The sequence below is a fragment of the Pinus tabuliformis genome, chromosome 4_1, assembly GCF_031772625.1.
Source record: "Pinus tabuliformis cultivar Carrire ecotype Pingquan chromosome 4_1, CPIR1, whole genome shotgun sequence".
Classification (NCBI taxonomy): Eukaryota; Viridiplantae; Streptophyta; class Pinopsida; order Pinales; family Pinaceae; genus Pinus; species Pinus tabuliformis.
Window position 1 is genome coordinate 982,556,592 of NC_142303.1, and position 25,210 is coordinate 982,581,801.

Below are 25,210 nucleotides of genomic sequence, written 5' to 3' on the forward strand. Positions count from 1 at the left end.
TCACATGTCCTTCTGGCTAACAGTATGGCCTTTGCAGGTAAATTGAGAAATAATATATTCAACGCTCTTTTACTTTTCATCGATCTTGATTCTTGATTTTGATTCTTGATCATTGATTCTTGATTTTTTATATTTATTCTGGATATTTTTATCACGATTCTTGATTTTGATCATTGATTCTTTATTATTGATTATTGATTTTTTATTTTTGATCTTGATTCTTGATTTTGGCATGCAATGCAGAGGACCAAGGGTATATGTCAGTTTGTTCCGATGCCACTAAGATGCCAACTGTGCAGATGTATGATTACATAATTGTGGGTGGGGGAACCGCAGGCTGCCCATTGGCAGCTACATTGTCACAAAATTTTAGCACACTGGTACTGGAACGGGGCGGATTGGGCCACACCTTGCCCATAGCCTGGCGGGAAAAAGGGTTCATAGAAAATATTCTCAATACGACGCCGAGAGATGAGCCGGCGCAGAGCTTCAAATCTGAAGATGGCGTGGATAATGAACGAGGAATAGTTCTTGGTGGAAGCAGCACTATAAGCGCCGGCTTCTACTCCAGAGCAGCTGTGGCATATATTCGAGATTCAGGTTGGGAGGAAGCCCTTGTTAATCAATCCTACCAGTGGGTGGAGGACTCTGTGGTATTTCGTCCAGCGCTCAGGCGTTGGCAAATTACCTTCATGAATGCCCTTCGCCGAGCGGGAGCAATTCCTTATAACGGGTATACATTGGACCATATTGGAGGAACGAAGATTGGCGGAACCACTTTCGATGGAAGGGGATTACGCCATTCCTCAGCCGATCTGCTGGAGCACGCGAACTGCAACAAACTTAGAATTGCGACACGGGCGATGGTCTCCCAGATCCTCTTCAATAGGATTGACAAAGAGCAAGGTAGGTGCAAAGATTTGAGTCTTTACATCTTCTTGATAGAAATTGATAGAAGAATTTCCTCTGAAATTGATAGAAGTAGTATTGCATCTTCTTGATAGAAATTGTGTTGGTCAATCATTCATATCTTGATAGAAATTGTGTGCTGTTCATTGATTCGTTTCTGTAACTTGTTGAGGAACAGGAGAACAAGATACCTCGAAACCCAAGGCTTATGCCGTGGTGTATATGGACAGTGTTGGAGAAGCTCATGTTGCTGTATTAAATCCCAAAAATGGAGGTGAGGTTATAGTTTCTTGTGGTGCTATTGGGAGTCCTCAACTACTATTGCTCAGCGGAATCGGCCCACGGGAGCACTTGGAATCTTTAGGCATCCCTGTGGTTAAAGATTTGCCTGGTGTTGGAAAAGGAATGGCTGATAACCCAAAAGTTGGGACTACATTTCTCTCTCGTCCACGCCTTGAATATGCATTACCTCGAGTTGTGAGTGTAACTCCGGCTGGCTTTATTGAATCGTCCAGTTTTTTGTTTCAATTGCCCTCGAATTATGATCCTCGTAACTACAGCCCGAATGAAGAAGAGCCAGGCACATATACATTTCATCCATTCTTTAGAAGTTATTTAAATGTGGTAACCATTTTTGACTTCGTTGCTGGGCCTCTATCCAAGGGGGAGCTCCGTCTGAGGTCTCGGGATTATAATGAAGATCCTTATGTCAGGTTCGATTATTTTTCCCATCCACAGTATATAGAAAATTGTGTGAAAGGACTGAGAACCATAAAAAGGGTTTAGGAAGCAATTCCCAATTTCTTTTTTATAAAGCCTTTTAATGGTGGTCTGTTCTCTGTAAATACAAGCGATGACAAGGCAATGGAAGCATTCTGCCGGATGAATTTCTCTACCTCATGGCACTATCACGGTGGTTGCCAAGTGAACAGTGTCATCAATGATAAATACCAAGTTCAAGGGATTGATTCTCTTAGGGTGATTGATGGATCGACCTTCAATAGATCTCCTGGAAGTAATCCTCAAGCCACTGTAATGATGCTGGGAAGGTAAGGGGATTAAATTGACCTCCCCTGTATCAGTTTTGCGAGTTTCTTACAATTTGTTCCTAGTTTTAACAAATCAATCTGTGATTCACTGCTTCATTAATATTTTCCTTTTGTAATTCCAATCAATTTCTTCTGATTATTTTTATGTTGTGTGCATAGATATATGGGTTTGCAAATTCTAAAGGACAGATTCTCAAAATCTCAATAAATTTTGACCAGCTGAACCGCTTGAGCCCATTTATAAGTATGACGACTTCACCAACGCCACTGTTAGATTTGCTTCAATGGCAATTCCGTTCCGTCTTCTTCTATTTCCATTCGATCTCTTCTGATTTTTTTCATGTTGTGCTCACAGATTTTAAGTTGAGAGGCTGTCAAATTCTCTAAATCCTGACTTGGTTGAACCCAGTTATAAGTACAAAAACTTCAGCGACACTACTTTCAGATTTGCAGAAAGTGAGATTTAGATACCCACAGTGGGCACTGTCGCTGTAATTATTTCTGTAACTATTTTGAAAAGTCAGGAGCTTCTTCGCCACAGCCTCAGCCAGAAAGAAGCTTCAGAGAAATGTGTACATACCAGGATGTCTAAGATAATCCTGAATGTCTGTCTGTTATCAGAAAAATTGTATAGACAGGATTTATATGTTTTATATGGCTTTCAATGATGGCATCACATTGAAAAAAATTATCATTGAAAATGCTTGAATTGTAGATCCAGATTTTGGTGGTATTTAATATAATAGTTTTTGGCAAATTTTCTTGGATACATTGGGTCAAATTAAGAATTCTGCGGTTGTTGGCTTTAGTTTGACAGCATAATAAGTTCCTGTTCATTTTCAAGCGCTTGTAATGGAAGCCGTCACCACTCTATCTTCTAACTCTGTAAAGACTTCCAATGATGAGACAACATTAGGCAGTAATTGAATTCATGGGACCCATTTCATATTGGTAGCTGATATATCTGAACAATTTTGGACTTACATTAAACAGCACTGGTAAACTCTAATAAAGACATATTGGCAAATGAAACAAGTCATCATGTTAACGATAAACCTTAATAAAAAATGGTTGGTAAAAGTAGTATGTAACAAGGAGCCACTGCCCGTGGCTGTAGTCCCTGCCGGGGTCTGCAGGTACATTGCAAATTACCTAACAGCAAATGGATTGAGCAAGATTGAAAGGGATATATGTATGCTTTTTCGCATCATTTGCATCAGCAATAACAATTTTTATGTCTGCCTTCTTTAGCGCAGGCGCATCATTAACACTATTGCCGGTCATTCCACATATGTGCTTTCTAGCATGCAATCGTTTAACAATCTCGTACTTATGCTCTGCAATGACCAGTCAAAATCAGGAAGGATATGGAATCAAACACTAATTAAGGAAGTGAAAAAATAAAAGTATATGAGATAAACATTTCCACCCTCAAAATAATAGTTATAATATAAACCATGCAGTCACTGGCGGGATTTTTGGATTCATTGTGGCCCATCTACACCTACTTGGATCGAGTAGCGGCAAAGACTCCTGTCATTGGCAACACAGGTGTTTGGCAATGAGGTGTGGTTCTACTGCGCCAGGCAACAAACAACAAGGCTAAGAAAATGGTGGGATTACGCTAGACTTAAAAGAGAATTTGCACAAAATATGGGTATTGGCTACCACAACAGTTTCTCAGGAGATTTGCACAAAATATGGGTATTGGCTACCACAATAGTTTCTCAAAGCTCATGATCTTCTCTTTCCCCGCTGACCTGCATCCGACGTAAGACAACAAACATTTCTCAGCGTACTCTGTAACACTTCTTCAATAACAAACACTTCTTCGATAACAAAGTAGTTTATCCCATGTGAATCTTTTTGCAGGTATACAGGAAATAAAAACTATAAATATATTTTTTTGCTCTATTTTTATTCTAGATCATTAAATTGTTGAAAAGCTTGATTTATTTTTAGCATGACATGATAAAATAAAGATGTACTTTGAGAATATGTATAGGAAACTAAATATTGAGAGTCTGTACAGGAAATTAACAAAAAGTCGATGTACACAAATTATTCTGTAAAAATATTGTTTAGTTGATTAAGATTGTTTATTTAATTTTATTGGGTAGGAGCAAAAGACTAGTAAACGAAATTTCTTGCAGTATAAGCAAATAATTATAGAAAGAGTCATATTAGACTTGTATTGTATCAGAATTCGTGAAATAGTAAACTAATGTTCTTTCTTTTCAAAATATTACTTTATGAAGTTAAATGAATGTGTTAGAAGGTGTATATATATATTATGTATATTATATCAAATATATGTACATTTACAAAAATGAAAGAAGGTACATACCTATAAAGAGTGTAGATTACATAGCGATTTTATAACAATTATTACTAAAGAAAACTCGTCAGAGTAATGACCATTACATGCAAATAACAAACATATGAGTTTATAAGAAGAATGCACTGAAAACCAATTATAAAACGAATGTGTTAGAAGGTATATACATAATATGAATGTTATATAAAATATATGTACATTTACAAAAAAAACATAAAATAAATGTATATGCGCATAAAGAGTGTAGATTACATAGCGAGCTTAGAAGAATTATTACGAAAGAAAACCCGTTAGAGTAATAACCTTTACATTCAAATTTCACATGAATAACCAACTATAACTATAACATGAAAATGATTTCAGCAAAATCATATCCAATTGCAAGTATTATAATTAGGTTCAACGTGTAACTACCACAATATACTGTGGTAGAGGATTCTCACATGGATCTGTTTTAAGTCCAAGTTTTTATATATATAAACGAGTATCACCACTTCCATACATGGAAGATCAGCTAGCTTGTTCATTAGAACAGTCTGAAACTTGGTGGTGTGAGGGATAGTTATGAAATTCCAACCTTTCAAGGAATGGGTGGAGTTTTGGAAGACACCCTTGCAACCAGAGATAGGAAGAGAAGATGAGCAATTAGATTGGGAGATAGGAAGAGAAGATGAGCAATTAGATTGGGTTAGTAATGGGTCCAGTAGATGTCAGAGGAAGGCCCGTTCTCAGGTCAAAATCTGGTAGTGGGAAGGCTTGTATTTTCATGAAGGCCCGTTCTCAGGTCAAAATCTGGTAGTGGGAAGGCTTCTATTTTCATTCTTGGTAAGTATCCTTTGGCTTAATATTATTTTTGGATTTGGTAAGTATTTTTTAGCTTAATATTATTTTTTTATATGAAATGTAAAAACAATTTAATGTTGTCGTGGAGTGATTACTAGTTTTTTTATTTTGATTATATATTTCTAGAATATTTTGGAATTCATTTGAAGAGGTCAATTGATCCAACGGCTTTCTATAGATTTCAAAATATTATCTAAATCTACAAGCTGAATAAGTTCTGCTCTCCCTGAGACTACAAAATATTCTCTAAATCTACAATCTGAATAATTTGAACAATCCCTCGACCTATTATCAAAAACTTTATAACTATATTCTTTATATTATCATACTCTAAATAAAAATGGTATAAATTAATAAAAAGTTTTGGATGATCAGTCCATCTATCATTAAAAAACTTAAACTGTAATTTTATTATCATGCGGTGTGTTCAGAATCCAGGCCTTTCAAAGAGATTTCATAAGAACTAATCACACATTTGTGCATGAATTATGAACAGTGTATGTATTCAGCGAGGCTCTCGCTTACGTTGCGATGGCATTAAACATGATCATCTATCTAACCACTGTGTTGGACGAAGGGGTTGCAACTGCTGTAAAAAATGTGAACTACTGGGTAGGCACCACAAGCGTTATGCCTCTTATAGGGGGGTTTATGGCAGAAGTTTACTTGGGACGTTACAAGATGGTCCTCATTTCCTCAACCGCTTATGTCTTGGTGAGTTTACAAGTTTGAAAATTAGATCATCTTTAATAATTTCAGTGAAGATTTCACAATATTTTATTATTCGTAGATTTATTTTTTTAAATTTTAGAAGTTGGAGTTGGAGTTGGAATTGGTGATGAGACTTGTTTTCATGTTGTTTGTAACTTCTTGTATTATGGTTTCTAGAGATTTAGAGATTTGAAAGGTAATGAGATTATTTACAAATCTATTCCAAACACCAAAACTCCAGAAACTGGAATTAGTTATCTAAATATTTCCAAATCTACATTGAAAATTTTACACAGCTTTATGGCTTTTTTATCTTTATATTGATTGATTAGGGATTCAGAGAATATCCCCAAATCTACCATAGACATAAATTCAAAATTCCTATCCTTTATACTTCAATCTCTTTGACTGTGATTAAATGCTGATTTCAGGGATTAATATTGCTGACGCTGTCAGTGTCTCTCCCAGCCTTGAAGAAAAATGATGTTGTTTATTTCTTGGCTTTGTATTTGATATCCTTTGGGGTGGGTGGCCACAAACCTTCTCTGGAGCCTTTTGGTGTAGACCAGTTTGACGAGGAAGACAAAAGTGAAATGCTTCAGAAGAATTCTTTCTTTAATCACTGGTATTGCTGCCTCTCTGCTGGAATTTTCTTAGCAGTTACAGTTATTGCGTACGTCCAGGAGAACATAAATTGGGGATTTGGATTCGGGATAGTTACAGTGGCCATGGCTATTTCCACTCTTATATTTCTCTGTGGGACTCCATTCTATAGAAACAAGCTTCCTGGAGGCAGCCCAGTCACTGGTGTGGCTCAAGTTTTAGTTGCTGCTGTAAGAAAAAGAAATATCAGCATGCCTTCAGATACGAGCTTGCTTTACGAGAAGGATGTTAAAATTAACTCATGGGGATATACGAGGAATGGCGGCCTACGAAAAAGAAAAGAGAAGACCAAAGGCATGTGATATGCCTTGACCAAAATGAGAAAAGATCTACTAGGATGGCATTGATTCTGACATCCATAATAAATGGAAGAGTCACTATGACAGAGGGATCCATATTGACGGCTATCAATAAGTAATAAGATTAATATCCCTTAAGTTGGTAGGTGAGAGGGATCAGAAATTCGAATTGCGACTACAGACACCGAGAGGGAAATCACCCTCTAAATCAAGAGAGATAGAATGGCGGACCTTCGGAGAACTATGACGATTCAGGGAAAATAATGCAGCAACAATAACAATGGCCACATTTACACCACCATGGCCCAATTTTGATACCAAAATCTGAACATGGTTTTGATAGAACTATATAATTTTTAATGTTCAGAAAGGGAGCCCAAATACGACTAATGAATAATGACCATATGAAAGAACTAGATAGAGTAGAGACCGACATTCAAAGACAATTACATCCTATCTACCAGATCACATCACTGATAAACAGTTGAAATCCGAATCTGAAATTCGGGACGTATATGAATTCATAATCTATAGAGATGCTATACATATTCTTGCAAAACTAAACCCATATATTCTGTATGTTCCATTACACAGAATAGGCGAAGAGAAACTGCTCTTTATCAACTAAAATTGAGAGAAAGAAAAACGATATCACTAACTTTTAAAATGCGTAGCCGAGGAGAGCAGAGCACCGAATAGCTTGAAAAACGCCAATAGCCCGAAACCATCATAGCAGCTCCCAAAGAGTTGATGATAGAAAACTTCCTTTTACATAATTGAAACTAGAATATATTGATAATCGGAAGCACCTCCCTATGACCAGGATATCAGAAGGATGCAGAGAGACCGAAAACTTGTCTACAAAGAGCCGAAAAGCTAAAAAATTTAGGTAGAATACTAGAAAACGAAAGGAAGAAAGCCTTCCCTGAAACAAATGTGAGCCAAGACATGGAGGGAGCACTCAGGACTCCTCGCGCAGAGGAGAAAAGAACCAAAACCAAAGAAGTATCAGTAAGCTAATATAGCGAGTACATGGGGAGATGACAAATGGTTCGAAGCGCCTTACATGCAAGCTAATGCACCAGGAGCTGACAGGTGGAGCCTCATGCCATAGAAACTTACTATAAGCTGACAGAATGCTAAGTGAAGCACAGGTGCGATATACAGAGAAGTGTAGACTCCCTGAAGACACGTATAATCGGCTAAGGTTTCACACAGACATATCACCCATTTCAAAGTGTATGAGGCTCGCTGGTTGGATGCCTGAGCAGAGATCACTAGTTGGTTGCCAAGGCGATGCTCTCTCCCGCGGCTCGCCCCTTCGACTGATGAAAATATGGTATAGTACATGTTAATAAAGTTATATTTAGTTTGGATATAAAAAATTTTGGACGAGTTTGGATATAAAATTTTTTGGACGAGAAAACCTTGGATAGCAGAAAAGTTGAATATCTTTTGCACCTGAAAACTTTGGATATCAGAAAAGTTTGCCGCAAGACACGCAGAAGAGGTACCAAAAACTTAGGATATCTTATTTTTACCCACCCTCAACTTTGTTGGCCAATCAGCAATTACATAATAAATTTTATATTATTTTTTAATATGAAAACTTTGGTTAAAATTGTGATGTATAGCAATATTTTTTGGTCAAACAAGAAATTAATAGACAGTCAACGCACGATCAATTGCTAAGAGTTCCATGCAGGGACTAATAAAGGATTGTATTGATGTTGTGTTTAAGTATTTTCGTTTTGAGTGCGCAGGTATGGCTCATTCTCAAGATAAAGATATAGTTAATTTTTAGGTTTTTTTAATGCAATTCAATTAGTTATTTATGTTTTTCTGATGTGTCAATAGATGTTGTTATACTTTATAGAGCAAAATAAATCTCTTAAACTATTTTGAACCATATGTTGTACTTTATAGAGTGAAATAAATCCTTTAAACTATTTTGAACCATGTGTTGTAAAGGCTATAATTTATTACATAAAATCTTTTTAGAGATCAGCTCGTTCTAAGGACTTAGAAGTACGGTGCCATTATTATTTTGAGTACTCTTAGCCCCCGCCAAGAAGGGACTATGGTGATGACCTGGGTGTGAGGGAGAGGAAGTTTAATTAATTTAAGCATCCATAAAGTGCTCATATTACTTAATGTTCACTATAAAAGTGTGTCTTACTATTTTGTCAAACTACTAAAGAGGTGTTGAACTTAGAAGTACAAGTGTCATTATTATTTTGAATATTGTTAGTCTTTCTCAAAAAGGGACTATAGTGATCAAAGTGGATGAGAGGGAGAGGTAGTTTAGTTTAATTTGGGGTCCAACAATCACCTATATTACTTATGGTTAACATCCATGTTGATCATAAAAAAGTGCTTTATTATTTTTTCCAGCTACCAAGGAGGCTCTGAATTTAGAAGTATTGTGCCACTATTATTTTGAATATTGTTAGGCATCACCAAGAAAGGACTATAGTGATCAACATGGGTAAGAGGGAGAGGTAGTTTAGTTTTATTTAGGCATCCATGAGTCACCCACATTACTTATTGGTTGACATCCCCATTGACCATAAAAAGGTGCCTTATTTATTCCATCTAACCAACAAGAAGGCTCTGAAGGACTTGGCTGCAGTTGTATTGTTTAGGATAGTCAATGTTGTCCTCCAGCCTCCAGGAAAATCTCTTATTCTCTTCTTATACTTTTCAATAAATATTTTTTCTATGCATTTTCCCGCTCTAATTCGATCTATTTGGGGTTTTAGTTTTGTGTATGCCAAAAACTCTTCTAAAAACACTCTTTAGTTTGTTTGAATTTCTGACTTTCTACATTATCTACCATGTTATTGTTGTTTAATTTGATCTTAGTCATGCAATGGACAACACCCACTTGAGATTTAGCCTTCAACTTCCATGTTTACATAATTCCAAGGGAGATCTCTATGATTGTGGTTTACATCTACACTTCTTCAATGAACTACCAATAAGTAGTGGCAACTTGCCTTCATACAAGAAATGCAATAATGATCCCATACATATTTTTGTGATCCAAATCCATTAAAGGATGTTTTTGTTACATCGCATGTTTCATTGGTAATCCTACAGGTGTCAGATCCAGACATCTTTGTCGTTAGTTTTGGTTTGAGAATTAGTATTGATGGCTAGTTTTGCATGTTCCCTATAATCATATTAGAGAACGGTTTTTGTTCCATGTTAATTTTTCATGGATTTGCTTTTTTCATTGAGATTTTGGTGCACTTAGTTTTTTGTTTGGTTTTCTTGTTTCAGAAAATTTGGATTCCAATCTCGAAGACATTTTGTTTTTTTACCTTTTTCTCTTCTAAGATCTTGTCATCTAAAAGCTTGGTTGTTTATCTAATTTTGAGTTTTTGTTGTTTTAATGCCACAAAGAGACATTTTTCTTGAGATTGTTGTCTTTTCAATGTGTTTGTAAATGTGAGCCTATTAAAATTAGAATGGTATAACCCTAGTTCGGGATTTTTTCCATATTAATATGAATACCACATTTTTGGGAAGTAATCCTGAAAGTGGAATTTGATTTCAAGCCCAAAATTCCTTTGTACAACTCCATAAGAAGGCACACCATTGTTGGAGTGAAACACGTAGATAAATATTTTGGATTGGTATATATTTCTTTCCCTTCTTGGGGAGCACTCTGGGCATCTCGAACCATTCTCCCTCTCGGGAGTATGCCCTTCCATGTTGGTATCTAAACAACACTCCCTCTCAATGAGAGGGATAATCTCCACAAGTCCCAACTTGTCTCTAAAGTACACAAAATTCACACTAGGAAATGACATCGTCAGAACATCATTTTTTGGACCATCGGTGGAGATGTACTTGAGACTTATTGCTCTCTTCTTCAAGGTGCATTGTCCTATCATTAAGATATCATCTGCTCCTGATCAAAACAATCTTGCAAGTTGAAGTCATATTACCTCATAACTTGCCAACCAAGCTGCAATATATTAGTCCACTAAGTGCAATAGATTTTTGCTTCATGTTTGTCTAAAAGATCATAATGGATCCCAAACTAAAGCAATATATAAAATTTATCTTTCTTCAACACTCTTTCCCCTATTTAAATTCCTACAACTTGTTTTCATAACTAATGGTGTCATGACCAACTATACCATGTTGGTACTTCAACACATGTTGAGCTATATTCTTTGGCTCAACCATAAGTTGACCTGCTTCTTATACTTGATCCATCATCCTAATTGGATATTCTTACTAATATAGATCTTGCCATAGCAATCCTGATTTTCTCCCTTTGTCATTGGTGTTATCAAACATCTAGTCAAGGTCCTTATTCTAAGTTCAAATTCCTTTGAAGCTAAGCAAGGACTTCTAGAGAAGCCATGACTTCCCCCTCTAGAGAAAATATTTTGGTCAATACAACTTCTTTTTGTTGAAGAATGTAACTAGGTTCGGTCTTCATAATTATATTTGGGTCATAATGAAATGTATTTATCTAAAGATAGAAAAAGAAATTATTATTATTATTATTATTATGACTTATTAAGGCATGGGTTTCATAATTAGGTCATCATGTTTTAGGTCAAAATCCCCATTGAGGACTTCTAGGTTTTCTCTTGAGTCATTAGATTCATTGTCCATTTAATGAGACCCTTCTTGGGCTTTTGAATCATGTAAAAAGAATTATTATTGAGTAAACTAAGTCATTTGTCACATTCACACCAAGTCATCCCTTACTTGATTAAGTCGGCCTACATGAGAGTAATTCGAACTCCAGAAGAGGCTATATATCTATAGTGCAGTTCGATTCATTTGAGTACACACTCTCACAAGTTCGATATAGAAGAAAGAGGAGCAGAAAAAGTGTGAAATTCCAAGAGAAGAAGGAGAATTTTTGGAGAAGGATAAAAGACGAAGTTTTCGGGTTGTCTCTCTTTCTCACGTGTGAATTTGTTGGGCTATTGCTGGAAGGTTGAAGTACTACATCGAGATTGAAGTTCTTCTGCTGATGGGCCGAACTTATGTTGTTGGGGAGGTCAAAATTTTGTTGTTTCTTCTAATTCGAAGTGTTGCTTCTAGGCTGAAGTGTTGTTTCAAGATCGAAGTGTTGCATCTAGGTCGAAGTTCAGTTGTTGCTTCCATTTGTTGTTGCAGGGTCGAAGTTCTAGGTCGAAGTTGTTACTGGAAGCCTGGAAGGTTATCATTTGCATAAGAAGGAAATGGTTGACTTGGTGATTGGAGGAATTTTGTGTCTAGGTTAAGAAGTCTTGGATCATCTCGTGAAACTATTAAAGAAATAATTGTTGACTGGGTTTTCCCTAGATAGGGGTTTTTCCCTGGTTATCTACCTATATCTGATGTCTTTGATATTCGTTTTATGGTCTTTGGTAATTGCTTGATGAACTAAGTTAAAATAAGAACACAAGAAAGTTAATAATAACATAAGAATATCACAAGTAATTATTAACATAAAGAAAATCTTTCTGCTCTTTTTATTTTCCAACATGGTATTAGAGCTAAGGTGAAGAAGAAGGAAAAAGGCAGCCTCGAGATCTATTCAAAAGAGAATAAGGAAATTTCAGGAAGTCGAATAAGGAACAACAAAGGGGATCATATAAGCCTACTATCTTCAAGAACCATGTCTAAATATTTGAAGGTAGAAAAAAAAATCATAAGGATCCTCCAGTTTCAGGGCATGGAGAAAGAGGATAGATGTCATCCTCGAGAAGAATAAAGTCTTGAATCTAGTCAAAGGAAAATTAAAGAAGCCTACAAATGAATCAAGTGATGCAGAAAAGGAAAAGTTCAGAGAAACAAAGATTTTGGCCATGACCCTAATGGTGGATGGAATAAAGGATAACCTCATCGCATATATATCCAACATACATTCCGCTCAAGAGATTTGGAAGGATACTCCTATATTCGAGAATGCATGCAGTCAAGAAGAAGTCAGAATATCTTTAGTAAGAAATGAGGAGAGTGAAGAAGAGAAAATCTCGAATTCCTATTCCACTCATCACAAGAATAAAGGAACCTTCAAGAAGTCCATAGGGCCAAGGAAGAATATAGACCTATCTAAGATTAAATGCTACAATTGTCACAAGATGGGTCATTATAGAAGTAATTGTCCTAATAATCCAAGGAATAAAAGAAGAGATAGGGATCAAGCAAACAATGACAATGCAAGTTCACCAAAGAAGAACAAGATGGAAGGATTCGAAGTCAAATACTTGTTTTCTAAGGACTCCTAGGGACTCTATCCCTTACATAACCTTCTATTCTAAGTTTTGAATTGTTTTCCACTATGCTTTGACTTCTAGTACTTGTAGGTCAAATGCGCTTTGGAAGAATATTTTTGAGTTGTTATAGGTATCCCTCAAGATTGGATTAAGAGGGAGCCCTCAACATTTTTCCAAAGATAAGTATCTTATTCCTTGTATTATCCTTTTATATTTGGTTTCCTACTCTTATCTAAATGTATTTGTAATAGATGTTAATAACATTTCTTTCTTGCTTAGGAAAAACTTGTTGATATGCTCAAGGGCTATGGAGAAGATCTCACAAGACAAAGCATGATAGAATTTCTATTGATGTCCTATAAGGTTTGTCTAGAAAACAACTTAAAGGTATGTTTTAGACCATAAGTCATGTTCTCTTTGTGATAAAGGTATATTCATTCATTCAAATAAATCGGCTTTCCTTTACTAACAAGTGTTATGTCTAAGACTTTTGAATATTAAAGATTCTTGTTTGGGAGATTAATCATTAGATTAAATCTACCCTCATTAAAATCAACATTTTTGTGGAACCCTAAAAGGTTCTCTGTAAAATCATAACCTAAGGGTGTGTCAATGCTAATGTGAAAAACCCTAGTCTACTTAGGTTACTGATGAAATCTAGAAAAATATTATTCTTTTGATGTTTAGGGTTTTTATGGTAATGTCATGTTTGGAGTTTTAGAATTTCTATGGAAACCCTGGTCCTTTAGGGTTGGATGATAATGCTTATGTATTGAAACCATAAGGTTTGGTAGGGTTTATAAGCAAGACCTTTATTTTAGCTAATATGATGTCCTAGGAATGAAACCATATGTGTATGTTTGCCCATCTGATCAAAACCCTAGCCTAATCAAGATCATGATATGTCCGACTTTAATTGTATTGATTTTTGTGTCTTGAACTTACCTAATGGATATTGATATGTGTGTGCATGATTATTAAATCCTAGATATGTATATGTGCTAACCTAATTGTTGATTTTCATCAGTGCTAGGGTTTACAACTAAGCCCTAGTCAAATTTGGACATTCTAGGATACGATGTGATGATATTATTTAGCTTTGATGATGAATCTAGGGTTTACAACAAACCTTAGTAGAAGTTTGTCATTTAGTTGAAACCTTAGATTGTGTTGTGATTGGTTTTGATTGTTGACATCTAAGGCTTAGTGTCTCAAAGATGGAATCTACGGTTTGCATTAGATCCTAGTAGAAGTCTAAAGTTGTTGGATGCATTGTAGAACTATACTTGTTTGAATTGCTTCTAGGGTTTGCAATATATTATAGTAGAGTATGCCATGTCTCTGGAAGAAATATTGAGGCCCTAGATATAATGAGGTTGATATCTTGATTGAGTTACTGATGTGATCTAGTGGTTATAACCTAACCCGAGCAAGAAGTTGATGTTTAAAAGTATGTGTCTCTTGTTGATTATGAGCCTAACTAAGTTTAGGTATTTGATGTATAAATTCTAATACTTCCATGATTCTGTTATGGTTAATTTTATGCTTCTATATATGTATTTGGTTGTACTTTCTATCTAAGTTGTGCAGGAACATAATCTTCAAGATGTTGAAGATATTCGTAAGTAAAGTTGAATTGATTGATAAGCATGATGAAGGAAGTTATATGAATGATGATGATCAAGATGACTCTAATAAGAAGGATTAAAGCCATGAAATATCCTCTGATATCATAGAAAGAAGTTAATTTCCCTAAGCTAAGAGGGAGCCTGGATAAAGGAAAAGAGTATAACTCCCAAGTTGAGAGGGAGGGCATATTATAGTCATGATGGATACCTCAAAGAAGAAATTGGAGAATGAATGTTGTTTTCCTAGTGAAACAAGGAAAGCAGGATACAGTTGTACAATATGTTGTCGCATGTCAAGTAGGAAAGGAAGTTGTATGATTGAGGAATATGCTGTCAAGATTTGTTTGGGAAGCCTCTAAGTCCTACTGTGATAAATTGTGCAGCATCAAGATGTTTGAAGACCCCAAAGGTTTGTGTTTACTTATGTGTAAGGTTGTTACTGATTGGGGTTGTGATTGTTGAAGTAAATCTCTCGAAGTTTTGGAAGCATGCTCAATGTTATCGATATGTTTGATTGGGAGAGATTTGAAGTGTTGAGACACTGTGTATGCCTGGGAGAACATCTAGTCGGCCTGTGTGTTGATGTCTAGTTCTCAAAATAGGGAAGGTGGTGTTGGTCATAGAGCTCTGACCTTGCATTACGCACCTAGTTCCCTGGGTTGATGGTTAGCAAGTAAACTTGATGGTACCTAAGAGGCTGAAATCTTTAGTCCATCTTAGTCCCACCTAGATATATTTGCCTGGTCAGGAATCTAGTCTATGGCAATGTGTGTGCCTGAACTCTTTGTGGTTCATGTGTTTGAGATCTTCCATGTACTTGTATATATATATATGAATACCTCCCTAGTTAAGAGGGAGTGTTGATGAAAGTAACTAGGTTCGGTCTTCATAATTATATTTGTCATAATGAAATGTATTTATCACAAGAAAGAAAAATATTGTATTATTATTATTATTATTATGACTTATTAAAGCATGGGTTTCATTCTTGGGTCGTGTTGACGTTTGGAAATGTCCTGACTCAAAACGGGAGGAGCTACCCGGTCAGAGTCGCGATTAGACTCTTTTCTATTAATGACAACCCCGAATGGAATTTTGGGACTAGTTTACCCTTCACGAGGTGATGCTCCAATGAATGGAGACTGGATTTGAGGAAAGCAATTTTTTTTGTGTTTTTTGAGAATATGAGAGAAACACAATCAATAAAGCCTACTCTAAATGAAATTCTATGTTTTAATAATTTATATACAGGCCTAGGCTCAAGCTTATGCCCATGGAAATGAAGTATGGATAGTAAATTTGACAATTCAAGATCAATGGAAAAAACTATTAATGAAATCATAGTTGTAAATACAAGATCTACAAGTTTTCTAAGAACATATCAAATGGATCCATCAAACGATATGTATATGAATAAGAAGTAACAACTTGCGAGATGCAAATATAACAAAAAGATCACTTTAAATTCTCTACAAGTTAATAAAATATCATTAAACAATCTTAAATGAACTTAAAACAACTTGCTGCATCCACAAACATATCACTAACAACATATAATTATGGAGAAAAAAGATCAACAAAATGACTACAAGATTTAAATCTATTAATATCTCATCTATCAATCCGTCAGGGCATTACGCTATATCAACCCTTCATATGAAGAAAAACAACTGAATTACGCTTGTTTAGGATTGATTTATTGATTTCGCATAGTGCATTCATGAATGGACGTGACAACAACAGAAAAATTGATGGATTATAGTTCCAAACGGTGCGATTTCTCAGGTTGGATCTGCTATTATGAAATCCTGGAATCAAGGTGTAGAATGAGTGAATTCTGAGCCAAATATTCATCTTTTTGTCACGGAGATCCTGCAACCACTGCAAATATTTCTCGCTAAAATTGCAATTATTGTTAAAAAATTCGTTACGCTCAAGCCAAAATTTGTTAATATTTTTTTTGTTGCTTGGAGCACAATGAGTTTGTGGAATTAAAATGCTTGAACTACTTCTGATGTGTGCTGAAAGAATCTAACCTGCAATGCACCCAAAAAATATATATGCGTTAGAAATAAGCATGGAAAGTTTGTTCAAAGATATTATTTATGCTACAGCCATTTAACTTTGGATTTCATTTATGGATTTTTTTTTTTAAATTTATTTCCATGCGATCAACCTCTCCACAACCTTGATTGCGTTAATCATCGTTTCATAGGACATCTTGCCATCTACACTAAACACTGTGGCAGCATGAAGACAACCTACATCATTGCTATCATTACTCATCTACAACACTTCGTAACTCAACAATGAGATGTCATATAGTTTTCAATTACCAGACCGTATTCTTGGAAATGAATGTTGCAAAAACAATAGAAGTCAAGGAACAATTTGATATTGTCCAGGTATCACTTAATGATGTAAATAGATGTTTGAACAATGTACAGTTTGAATCTAGTATGATTTGTTTTTATGCAAGAGATTCTTTGAATAAAATAGAAGGAGTCAAAGAAAAATTAGTTGATCACTTAGATACAACTAAACAACTAAACAACTTATAACTGGTTTCACAGACAAAGTTGAAAAGTTGAATCTATCCAACACTGAGAAACCAATTCCAAACTCCTTTCTGATTTAAAAAAAGCATAAAAATCAATCTATCTTATAAACTATCTTTAATTTCATAGACTTTAAAATATATATATTATTTTTTCTTGCCATATGACATGCTGTGTATTTGTTACCATCAACATATTTCAATTATGTAATATACTCCACTAAGAAAGAACCTTTGTGATTAGACTAAGGCTAGATGATGAGAACATATGGTCAATTTGTTTAGCGTAAGTCAAATAAGAGTGTAGTACCACATGTATTGTGCATTTGACAATTTGCTAGGAGATCCACGATATATTATTTACACGCTTCTTCTTTTTATTTTTTGTTATGTACACTATATTGTAAGAAACATGATATGTTATGACGTTCATTTCTATGCTGTATGTTTTAATAATATATGAACTTAAGTGTCATAATATAAAATGTCTAATACAATGAAATGAAATGTATGAACATGGCATGTATACATGAGTATCATTATGAGTATGAAAAAAAGTCATTATTCAGTCATTATAATATAGTTACATGTGATTGTGATTAAAACACATATTTTGTTTTGTTCTTTAAATATATACATTTCAATATTATTACAATTATAATAATACATCATTATTATGATTATTATTTAAAAGGTATAATGATATATTACAATGTTTTTAAAGTAATTGTAATATTTTTCATCACGTTTCGATATATAAATGCATAAAGTTAGGTAAATTCTATGCAAAAAGAAAAACAAATGTAAAATATGAGATAATATGGTAATATGAGACTAGTAACGCAAATATTGTCTTGAAGAGTAAGGAAGAAAAATGTTGTAAGTTTCATTATGTGAGATAATGGTCAAAAGTGGAAAACAACATTTAATGCACGTGAAAACAAAAGATTTGAAACGAGATGAAGATACAATAGGAGGAGGGTCCCATTGTTATGAAAAGAAAAAACCAAAAATGGGGGGTTGTTGCAGCGATAACAAGTCATCATGTTTTAGGTCAAAGTACCCATTGAGAACTTCTAGGTTTTTTCTTGAGTCATTGGAGTCATTGTCCATTTAATGAGTCCCTTCTTGGGTTTTTGAATCATGCAAAATGAATTAATATTGAGTAAAATAAGTCATTTGTTACCTCCACACCAAGTTGACCCTTACTTGATCAATTCGACCTACATGAGGGTAATTCAAACTCCAGAAGAGGCGATATATACAGTGTAGTTTGATTCATTTGAATACACACTCTCACAAGTTCGATATAGAAGAAGGAGGAGTAGAAAAAGAGAAAAATTCAAAAAGAAGAAGGAGAAATGTTGGAGAAGGATAAAAGTCGAAGTTTATGGGTTGTCTCTCTCTCCCACATGTGAATTTGCTAGGTGGAAGATTGAAGTACTGCATTAGGATTGAAGTTCATCTATTGTTGGTTCGAAGTACTACTTGGTCAAAGTTCTGTTGTTGGGGAGGTCAAATTTTTTTTGTTGCTTCTAAGTCGAAGTGTTGCTTCTAGGTCGAAGTGTTGTTTCAAGATCGAAGTGTTGCACCTAGGTCGAATTTCAGTTGTTGCTGCTAGTTGTTGTTGTAGGGTCAAAGTTCTAGGTAGAAGTTCTTACTGAAAGGTTATCATTTGTAGAAGAAGGGAAAGCATGACTTAGTGATTGGAGGAAGTCTGTGTCTAGGTCAAGGAGTATTGGATCATATCGTGAAACTATTGAAGGAAGAGTTGTTGACTGGGTTTTCCCATAGATAGGGGTTTTTCTCTAGCTGTTTGCCTACATCTGTTGTCTTTGATCTTCGTGTTATGTTCTGTTAACACCTAATCTTCATGATTGGGGAATTTGTAACATAAATAAATCAGGAATGTGAACAGTTATCGGAAGATGAACTGAACAATCACTCCTAATGTATAAAACAATAACATACCTATGAAATAAACACACCAATCAGTTTTTCTGCCCTTGGAGAGTTACTGCCTGGCCTGACATGGTATCAGAGCCAACCCTTTTTTTAGCTATTGTAACTCCCTATTATGCTCCTCTGCTTTCCATTCAAAAATGTTGCCTGTTCATAAATATGGTAGCCTGCTCCACACAGTCACCTGAACACTGGTGCTGCGCCCTCTTCTTTGACAATTTTTTTTCATATTCACTGTAAGTTGCGCTGCTCATCCTCTGAAATACATTCTGGACATTGTCAGAGGCGTTAGAGGATTTGAAAATCGTAGGCATTGGAGGCAGGCAGAAGCGAGCACGCATTGGAATGAGTCTATCTACATGCCAAAGGAATGTATGAACGCTGCTCTTGATTTGAATGCTGCTCCTGATTTGAATGTTGCTCTTGATTTGAATGCACTTTGGAATGCTGCTCCGTTTTGAAGAACACTGGTATATATACGTTGAATGTGTTTTGGCTATACGCTGTCATGCTGTGTTAAACACTGCTTTATATAAACACTGCTTTATATAAACACTGCTTTATATAAATTCCAGAATCACTGTGTTAAACGCTGCTTTATATAAACGCTGCTTTATATAAATTCCAGAATCACTGTGTTAAACACTGCTTTATATAAATTCCAGAAATGCTGTGTTAAAACGCTGCTTTATATAAACGCTGCTTTATATAAATTCCAAGATTGAATTTGTAATCACGTGAAAGGTAAACTAAGCAGTAATCCATGGACATTGAAGAATCGATGCAATCATCTATTAACTGATCACATTTTTGAGCATTTCACAGATTCGGAATTTATGGTGAGAGCTGGTTATTTATTCATCTTCATCGTACGAGCTGAATATAAGTCATATGATCCTTTTTTTGTGGTTGTCATTATATTTGAAATTACCATCTCACGTGGTAATTGAGTTTTTAAAAGGAGACGTATGCCATATGCATATATAATAGTGGATTTATATGGATTTATATAAAACTTATATGAAGTTTATATGAGATTCATATGGTGGATTCATATGAGATATATAAGATTTATAAGGTGGAGTTTTTTTTTAAGATTTATAAGGCAAAGTTTTATGAGATTTATATGATGAACTTATATAAAACTTATATGAGGTTTATGTGAGGTGAATTTATATGAGTCACATTGTGGATTTGAAATCCTTTGAGAATGCTTTTTTGAGTACACTGGCAGAAGTATTCTTTTCTATCAGCAAAAGTTTTTTTTTTTACAGAATGCATTCAATCATCTCTATGGTAGCAATAGTTCTCACTGGCAAGGAGAACTATCCTGAATGGTCCCGGATGATAAAACACACCCTCATCTTCAATGAGTTGTGGAAGGGAGTGTGTGTCGGAGAAGGATACAATGACCCAGTACAGCCTACATCAGACAAAGATCTCGTCATTTGGGATAACAAGAACAACAAAGCATATGCATTAATCGCAACATCTGTAAATGAAGAAGTAAGTCACCATATTTCATCATATTCAACTGCCTTTGAAGCTTTACAAAAGCTCAAAGAACTCTATGACTCACATTCTGCACTTGAAGTTGTTCAGCTCATGATTAAACTCTTCACTCTTGAACTGAAAAATAATGATCCTCTTGCTCTTGCATCTGAAGTAAAATCCATAATGCATGATATCAAATCCACTAAGGTTGAGCTGGATATCCCTCTTATTGCTTTTCTCAAGGCACTCTATCCTACTTACTCCAATTATTTTGAGCCTTTACAAGCAAATGGAAATCTTAAAGATATAACCTTTGACTCTCTTGTGAAAAAGTTTGCTGAAAGAGAGAAAGCCTTTGGAAAGAAGACAGTCCCTGAATCTTCTGAAGAGACTATTTGCCTTGCTCATAAAGAAAAGCATCCTGCTCAAGATTCTACAAGAGGAAGAGGTGGAATAAGAGGAAGAGGAAGATACTTCAAGGGCAGGGGGGCAGACATTCTTAAGGAGAAAAAGCAGATCTGCATTGCATTCGCTGCAAACGAAATGGATCACATGATGCTTCTACATGCAAGCTACCATGGGACAAAATTGAGCAGAAAAGAAACCAGCAGAAAGGTAAAACTGATGATACAGACAAAGGTAAAGCACCTGAATCCACTCACTATATTGAGGCACAATGTAACATTGGAGTAAATGAAAATTTGTTTAATGCTTCACTTGCTTCTTAGAAAAATGATTGGTTGCTTGATTCAGGAGCAACTTATCATATGACTCATAGGAAAGATTTTTTTGAAGATTTCACTGACAATGTTGATGGAGCAGTATACTTTGCAGATCAATCAAAAATCAAGCCATCAGGGCTTGACACAATCAGTCTTAAACTGCCTGGTCTTCCAGACTTTCTTCTGGATCATGTTCTATATCTCCCACAGCTCAAGAGAAACTTGCTGTCCTTGGTCCACATCCGCCAGCAATGTCACTCCATTCATATGTTTGATGACAAGCTTGAGGTAAGAAAAGCATCTGACCACTCACTTGTCATGAGGGGAATAGAAGAAGAAAGACTTCTCAAACTGCAAGGAACCTCTTCTCATGCACAACATTTCTCATATATTTCTCATCATGAAGAAGGTACACTTCCATCAAGTTTATTATGGCATGCTAGATTTGGACATTTAAACTATGACAGTCTCTGCTTATTGAAGAAAAATGGTGTTGCTGGCTTGCCTACAATTCCTAGGAAACATAAGCAATGTGATGCTTGCATTCTAGGAAAGCATAGCAAACAGTCTTTTCATGATTCACATTCAAGAGCACATAGGAAGCTTGAACTCATTCATTCTGATTTATGTGGTCCAATGCCTATTCCTTCTGCAAATGGAAATAAAAAAAACATGACATTTATTGATGATTGCACCATGTTAAACACACATGGGAAACATAAAATAGGAAAGATAAATCATGTGAGTACATTTTTTTATTAACATGAGATATACATTTATAGTACAATATGTGACTCTTAGGTTTCAGATCCCAAGGTCTCTTGGACTGCTTTGGTCTATTCGGCTTCCACACTAACCCATTTAGGATTAGGTGTCCAACATTCCCCCCCTTAATCCGAAGGGTTATGTATGAGTCCAAGAAGAGAGTTGTAATACAAAATGTGCAAAAAATGCATGGCAACACTAGGCTGAATGTGCTTTATGAAATGTTGGTATAAAGGGCGGTGGTTTAAGGATGACCACCAACACTGGAACGCTTAGTGCAGTTCCCGGAACTCTTCCAAAACTGGCAAGAAGCTGAAGTCTTCTGCTAGAGGAAGTGATCCTATTGTTTTAAAGAGGGAAACCTTCAACCATAAAAGGGAGGTCTCACCCCACATAAAAGGTAAAACTTCAACCTGAAAAGGGAAGTCTCAACCTGTGATGGTTTAAGCATAACCAACAACTCTGGAATGCTTAATGCAATTCCTGGAACTCTTCCAAAACTGGCAAGAAGCTGGTGTCTTCTGCTAGAGGAAGTGTCCCCAATTTTGTTCCTGGAATTCTTCCAAAGCTGGCAAGAAGCTGAAGTCTTCTGCTAGAGGAAGTGTCCCAGATTGCCAACTGAAGGCATGTTCACGAGCATCTTTGTCTCTGGCTACAACTCTGAAACTGGTGTGGCAGGTTGTGGCTCAGGTTCGCTTGATGTGACTTTGAAGCTTGTAGATGACCATCATTTCCCCCCCTGTCAGATACAAGGTGAGAAGATGGAGAAAACTCAACTGCAAGATTGTTCAATATTCTGGAACAAGTTCTGACATGTGTTTGGAATATCTTCTTGGCTGTTGATGCCCATTGCCAAGAAGCGATCCATCCAAGATGAATTTTTGTTCTTGCAGGGTGTTTGTTGCTGAAGCATCTGTGTGAAGAATGGCTAGTTTTATGACAATGCTTACATGGATGAAGATCAAAACAGTGATCTTTCAGATGGCCAACTCGATCACAGTGTTGGCATTTCACAATCTGTTGTTGTTGTTGTTGCTGTGGAAGAGGGGCAGAGTCTGGAACAGCTGAAGTTGAACTGTCATGAGGAGCAGGTGAACTGTCATGAATAAATCCAGCACTCTGAAACTGAATGGGCTTGGCATAGTCTGGAATATGAAAGGACAAGTCCTTGTCATATCCAAGACCAGTTCTGTGCTTGTTGTGGATAAGCTGTTCCCAAGGTCTGATGATGGGCTTGGGAAGTGCAGACTGAGTTTCTGCATCTGCATTTACAATTGCTGCTTTATTTGAATGAACAGTAACATTATTAACTTGTTGTTGATGGGTTGCAGTCTCAATGTTCTGAACAAGTTCAGAATGATGTCTATTTTGATGTAGCTCTTCTTGCTGTAGCTGTGATTCAAGATGCAAAAAATCAATCTTTTCCTGGGCATTATATAAGCATGTCTGAATTTCTGAGAGAGATCCTTTGCTGATTTGTAATGTGTCATCAACAGTAGATTGTATAAGAGTTTTCATGAACTCTAATACTTCACTGATTCTGGCCATTTATGCGTTAAAAACTGATCAAAACTACTACTTAATGCAGAAAAGTAATATCTACTCATAGTACACAGCAATATCCTTTATAAATGTCAGCAAATGATCAGTGTGCAGCATAAAAGATTACAATCAGCTCACCAAAATCTTTATGCAGCAGTGGAATCAAGGAATCAATGCACTATAATGAGTTTTAAATACAATGTCACAATTGGGGCAGCAACAACTGCAAACTTGTTTGGATCCTTCAAGTACTTCTTCAGAAATGATGGTTATCAAAACTTCAATAATTATAACACCATGTCATGGGCATTCTTTGAACTGTAATTTACAGCGGTCAACCTCGGCAAAGCATTTAAAAATATGAATGGCACCAGCAATCAAATCAGATCCAACTATAGGGACAGAAGCACAGAATCTCGGTTGCAAATGGAATTCAAACTATTCAAAGTGTATTTGAAACCAATCACCATACCATTCAGGCCTCAAACGTATTCAGGCAGCTTTAATAAAAATGTCTCAGTTCTTTGATGGAATGGATGAGGATGGAAATCTTCAAAATACCAATGGACATGAGAAACCTTTGGATGTGCCTCTAAAGTGCGGGCAATCCTTAAAGTTGTTGAATTTTGTTGCTGTACACGAAGATGCAGGGTCTTTATGCCATGAAGAAACAAGTATGCTGCATTTGGACTTAATACACCTCCCAAGACATTGTGCAAAGCACATACTGTGCCAATAACCTTGTTTGAACCACTCAAACTGTCTGCAAGAACATCATTATGACCTGCAATATATTTAGTTACCGAATGCAATACAATATCTGCGCCGAGTGCTAACGCTTTCTGGTTAACAGGCGTTGCAAAAGTACAATCTATACAAATCAATACACCCTTTTTATGACAAATCTTGGAGACCAGCTCAATATCAATACATCGAAGATGAGGGTTTGTGTATCAAATGAATTAAGCCATCATTCTTCGAACAACACTGGGAGCCAACGGTTTAATGCGTTATGGATGCTACGTATTCACGCTCAGAGAGAATTCGAATCAAATTTTGAGAAAAATTATGCCTGCATGTCCACCAATATTTCTCCAACCAACGCTTATGCCAAACTAACATACATACTCAACGACCAATGCACATAGATTAAAAGAGCAGGTTTGATCATTCAATGCAGGTATTCACACCATATAACCAGCATATTGCGTTCAACTATTCAACTTTGCATTCAACATACCATGGAACATGCACATTTTCCACACGAGATATACGGGAATACATTTGCCACCCTTGCAAGAGTCACAACAACATTACTTGCAATGCCAATGCGTCAATATGAATCTGGAAGGTCATAACAGTGTTATATGAACCAAACAACGCAAACACATATATAAAGCACTGAATGGATATTTCACCAGCAGAATTGGATTGTGAATCAAGGGAGTCGAAATATTTAGTTTTCACTATCAAACAGCTCAAAAACAATAGT

At 35.9% G+C, this 25,210-nt stretch overlaps 2 pseudogenes across 1 annotated transcript; both read left to right on the forward strand.

The window, feature by feature from the left end:
• Nucleotides 1-250: 250 nt before the first annotated feature.
• LOC149179422 ((R)-mandelonitrile lyase-like) lies at nucleotides 251-2,706 on the forward strand (annotated as a pseudogene). Its single transcript, XR_016258923.1, has 5 exons — nucleotides 251-906; nucleotides 1,088-1,423; nucleotides 1,490-1,958; nucleotides 2,118-2,202; nucleotides 2,314-2,706. The product of XR_016258923.1 is annotated as a (R)-mandelonitrile lyase-like (transcript).
• A 2,284-nt stretch (nucleotides 2,707-4,990) lies between these two features.
• On the forward strand, nucleotides 4,991-6,815 carry LOC149179423 (protein NRT1/ PTR FAMILY 5.6 pseudogene; annotated as a pseudogene).
• Nucleotides 6,816-25,210: the final 18,395 nt, after the last annotated feature.